Here is a 5,919-nt window from a genome sequence, read left to right as displayed (position 1 = left end):
AGTGATTGTGCCAACAGCACTGTATGGGGCAGAAACGTGGAACATAAGAGAAGAAGAGAGAAGGAGTTTGAATGTGTTTGAGATGAGGTGTCTGAGAAGTATGGTGGGGGTTACTAGGCTGGATAGAGTGAGAAATGAGGAGGTGAGGAGGAGAACAGGGGTGGAAAAGGATTTGGGAGATAGGGTTGATGAAAGAATATTAGGATGGTTTGGACACATGGAAAGGATGAGTGAAGAAAGACTAGTAAAAGAGGTATGGAAGGCAGATGTGGAGGGAGTGAACATGAGGGGACGTCCTAGGATGAGGTGGATGGATGGGGTGAAGGGGGCTTTGGGGAAGAGGGGAATGTCTGTTGAGGAAGGAAGGGAGAGGACGGAAGACAGAGGTGAGTGGAGAATGGTTGTATATGGATGATATTGTGATTGCATGAGGAGGAATGGGCAGGGGGGTGGGGGGTGGGGTAGTATGTGTGAGTAAATTTTGACGCAGCCCGAAGGGATTTCTCCCCGTCCTCTCCTTATATGCAAGGGGGGACGGAGAGGGGGGGTCGCCAATTAAATGAAGCGGCCTTGCTGTGGATGTGCTGTGTCTTGCGACACTGCTTCTGACCCAGGGCGGTGGGCAGGGTGCAGGGATGACCCGTCATCCAGGAGGTGCTCAGATGAGAGGGAGGGTGGGAGGGGTGTGGAGTGTATGTAGGGATGAAATGGGTGGGAGTGTTTTTATGCCTTTCCCTTTTTGGCTACCTCCCTTGTAAGGGGGAAAAAGCCTTGGTATATGTATGTATGTATTAAAGAAATCATGGTATCCCTAAGAAATGAAAATAATGTTCAATTGGAGTTAAGGCTCTTCTTACATAAACTAATACATTGTTCTTAATAATAGAAATTACTGACACAAGTACCTCTTGGTTTAACTACATACTGGTACTGCTATGCGATCATTGCGTTGGACATTAATATGGTTCTGGAACCGATCTTATCGATACGAGTACAATACATACAGCTAAACATGTTTGAAACGTGAAACTTTTTTTTCTCCAACTTTAAATATCCTTATTTCAATAATTCGATGTTAAAAAGTATAGAGGGGAAAATAAAAGAAGGGAAAAGGAGAGAAGAGATGGTATTATTGCGTTAGTCTACAGTTGAAATCATAATTATCCTACTGTTTGGCAACACAGCAGAGGGAGAAACCACCAAACTGATGGAGTGATGGAAACGATGCATATCGAACTTGACAGGAATATTACAGCTCCTGTGACTGTGTGTCAACAGAAGGTGTAAAATGGAGGTGCTTATTTAATCTGTTCAATTAATACTTTGGATGTTTATCGGTCTATGTATAAATTTGAAAGCCAGCGTTGCGCAAGGACGTTATGGGGTTTAGTGGAATGACCACGAAGATAAGACGATGAGATATTACATTTTATAAGATTATGTTTTTTTTTTCTTTTCTTTATAATCTACTTATAAGAAGTGTGCACTGCATAACTCTACAGACTAAACGAAGGCCTTATAAAGTGTAAATTTAACTGGAGTCGGAGTCTGTATATTTTTACCGACTCCGATTCCGACTCCAGTGACACCGTAATTACTTCCGACTCCGACTCCGACTCCGACTCCGACTCCACAGCCCTGGGTGGAACCAAGATCTATATAATATGACACAGGAGACTTACCCCGCCACACCTCATATGACTTCCTGTCCCAGTGTTTCTTCGCGGGTACAAAATCTCCCGCCCCACACCTCTTATGTCTTTCATGTTTATCATACCATTGTGTGTATTGTATCTCCTGAAGATGACCTCTGATTGGGTCGAAAGACGTCTAGAGTAAAACAACATGCACCTTGGAGATTCTATCAATACCCTGACCTCCAACCTCCGCTCTCTTATTAGAAATACCGAGAGTATTTCTTACAAGTTGAACAATGCTACTACTAATGTAGACTTCAACAAAGCCTGTATTCAGAATGGCCTCCTTCCAAAAGATACAGTGGGAAAGGACACTGTAGGTGACCGTTACTGTGGCCTGGGCGTCCGTCGCGGCCGGAGTGACTGCTCATGAGAAGGCTGATTTGTGTTGTGGCTGGGGCGTCTGGTTTGGCGGATTCTGAACGGTTCGAGGCTGGGAAGGATGGTGGGGGGCTTCCTGCTGGGTATTCAATGGGGGCTGGCTGCGTTTGATGTGGAGGGCCTCAAGGAGGGCAAGGCTGCGCTTGTCACTTTCTCAGTCTAATTGCCTGCGCCTGCTTGCCTGTGCATGCATGCCTACATGAATGCCTGCCTGTGCCTTCTTGTCTTTGTTTTCTTGCCTGTGCCTACCTACCTACGCTTGCCTTCCTGTGTCTGCTTGCCTATGTTTTCCTACCTGTACCTGCCTGTGCTTGCCTGTACCTGCATGTCAGTGCCTGGTTCCCTGCGCCTGACTAATTGTACCTGCATTGTGTGCCTGCCTGTGCCTGCCATCTTGCTTGTGCACACACACACACACACACACACACACACACACACACACACACACACACACACACACACACACACACACATATATATATATATATATATATATATATATATATATATATATATATATATATATATACATATATATTTATGTATGTATGTACGAAAAAAGCTGGAGTCAAGGAACCATAATGGTGGAAAACGTAGAAAACACCTACTCCTGAGTCTGGTGTTTTCTACTTTTTCCACCATATATACACACACACACACACACACACACACACATATATATATATATATATATATATATATATATATATATATATACATATATATATGAGTAATTCGCAAGTGAACAGCGACATCAATCGGATAATTCATATGATCGTTGCGCAGAGGATTCAAACCTAATGATATGGCGCCTAAGAGGCTCCGAAGATAGTGCCTTAGACTGCTCAGCTGGCGATGGTTAACCATCGATAGGTGAGCGGTCAAAGGCACTGTCTTGGGAGCCTCTTAGGCGCCAGAGTAGTAGGTTCAAATCCTCTGCGCAACGATCATATAAATTATCTGATATATACATATATATATATATATATGTATGTTACAGTGAATCTGTAAAATCAGGGAATATATATATTCCCTGATATTTTCAGGGAATGTGTATAATGTCTGATTCACTCGGGGAATATGTATATTCCCTCAAATTTTCAGGGTATATACATATTCCCTGAAATTTGGGCCTTATAATTATACAGATTCCCTGAATCATATTTAGAATGACAAGGCAAAGGAAAAAAACGAATAAACACATGGATACAATTATCTAATTTATTTATCAGATAAATAAAACTAGTCACATAACAGTCAATATTTAAAACCTCCAAAATCAAGCTAATAAAATTAATTATGAATGGTAATATAGTTATTAAATCAATAAAAAGCAAAACTTGTCAGTCACAAAATAATCAGTAGTTACAACATCGCCTTGTTTTCACAATGCAGGCTTGAATGGCATCGTGAGTTGCATTAACCTTGAGCTTGAAACATTTACATCGATTTGTTTGGCAACGTTTTGAACCAGCACAGTTACATTTGGCGAAACCTTGGCCACCTGACTTCGACTCTTGCTGTACAGCAGATCGAAGAGACACAATCCTATCGGCTGTCACATCGTCTTCGGAGTACAGTTCATACGTACATAAATCAAATTGATTCCTGGTATACTTCCCACTCAGTATGCCACTTTTCACTGCAATCGTGTAATTATCATTTTCGTCAATGTCCACTATCATTCCCATGATATTCCTTGGATCACCACGACTCCTATCCACCATTGGTATCGGAATCGTAACATTATTCCCGACGTTTCCACGGTCCATAATACGACGACTTCGTTTAATCATACGTTCAGCTTGTGAAAGTTTAGCTTCGTACGCACGTTTTCGCTGAGAAATAATATTGTTTTGACGAACGGAGAGTGGTGATGTTGGTTCGACAGAAGGTTGTTCTACAGCAGGTGGTTCGATAGAAGGCGGCTCTACAGATACTGGTTCAACAGAAGGTGATTCTACAGCAGGTGGTTCGACAGAAGTTGGTTTGACAGAAGGTGGTTCAACAGCTGTTGGTTCGACAGGTGGTTCTACAGCAGTTGGCTCGACAGAAGGTGGTTCTATAGATGTTGGTTCGACAGGAGGTTCTACAGTAGGTGGTTCGATAGAAGGTGGTTCTACAGCAGGTGGTTCGACAGATGTTGGTTTGACAGGTGGTTCTACAGCAGGTGGTTCGACAGAAGGTGGTTTGACAGAAGGTGGTTCAACAGATGTTGATTCGAAAGGAGGTTTTACAGCAGGTGGTTCGACTGAAGGTGGTTCTACAGCAGGTGGTTCGACTGAAGTTGTTTCATCCGTAATTGCTGACAGCAGATCGTCCTCACTTTGCAGACGATGAATGTGGAAGAACAGAAGTTATTAGACCTACTTTAGCATCTGATCCAAACAACGCAGCAAATGGTGACCTTTTAATGCCAGAGTGGTAGCTAGAGGTTTTTTTTTTTTATCTGCACAAATTTTAATCCAACTACCCAGTCTGTGGTTTGGTTATCACCCAACCAGGTTACCAACATATCTTTGATATCACAATTGGCACGTTCAACTGACCCCTGGCTCTGGGGATGTCTTGGTTTTCCATGAACCATTACGAGATCAGGCAAAAAAAAGCAGTTTAAGTTCAGTTATAACACTAGCAGTAAACTCCGATCCATTGTCACTGTAAAATTTCTGGTGCGCCAAGTAAAAGAAAAATATCCAAAAGCTGATAAGCAACCTCCGCAGCACGTTTTGATGTGAGAGGTCTCAAGACACAGAACTTTGTAAGGTGGTCTTGCTAAACCATTATCCACTTATAGTTGCCTTGCTTCATTGACTGCATGTCAACAAGGTCAACCTGTGACCTGGAACCAAAGTTCTTTGTCAGAATTGGTCGAACAACAGTCCCTTTAGTTGTTGGCCGTTTACCTTTACGTTGACATTCGATGCACAGTGATTTGTAAATTGATATGGCGTCATGCGTAATATTGGCATATTTTTGGGTTAATTCCTTCACCATCTTATTGCGACCTCCGTGGCCAGTTGCAATGTGAGCACGCTTAATAATATCGTACGTATCCTCCAATTTAGCAAAATAAATTGGCTCCTCATTGGCATTTCGTCTTCTAATCAACTTGAGAACATCACCACACTTAAGAACCTCATACTTCTTCAGCAAATAGTATTCGTGAGGAGTTTTTTTTGGCTGATGTGTCAGTTGCTGTCAGCTCTGCAATAATCTTATTATATTGCTCTTTCGGAAGCAAGACAGATTTCTTCAGTGCATATCTTTTCAATAACTCTTCCCGAAAATATGCTTGTAAATCACACTCAGTTGGATTTGCCATGGTGTTGACACTAGCACAGATGGCGTGTAACTAGCGACTGAAACTTTGTCTGGCCTTGGGGGTCAGCGGGGGGATGGGGGAAGGTAAATAGCGGGAGTCCTACGATGCTGACACTAGCAAAGATGGCGTGTGACTAGCGACTGAAACTTCGTCCGGTCTTAGGGATTGAGGGTGGGGGTGGCGGGGGAAGGTATTTAGCGGGAGTCCTGCGATGGTTCGGTCGGGTCACGATGCCATTCAAGCCTGCATTGTGAAAACAAGGCGATGTTCTAACTATTAACTAGTTTGTGACTGACAATTTTTACTTTTTATTGAGATAGTAACTGTATTACCGTTCATAATTAATTCTATTAGCTTGATTTTGGATGTTTTAAATATTGACTGTTTTGTGACTAGTTTTATTTATGTAATAGATAAATTAGATAATTGTATCCATGTGTTTATTCGTTTTTTCCTTTGTTCTGTCATTCTAAATATGATTCAGGGAATCTGTATAATAATAAGGTCCAAATTTCA

The sequence above is a fragment of the Oratosquilla oratoria genome, chromosome 12 (assembly GCF_046742065.1).
Source record: "Oratosquilla oratoria isolate Oo_2021 chromosome 12, ASM4674206v1, whole genome shotgun sequence".
Taxonomy (NCBI): domain Eukaryota; kingdom Metazoa; phylum Arthropoda; class Malacostraca; order Stomatopoda; family Squillidae; genus Oratosquilla; species Oratosquilla oratoria.
The sequence above is the reverse complement of the archived record's forward strand: the minus strand, read 5'-3'. Positions refer to the sequence as shown.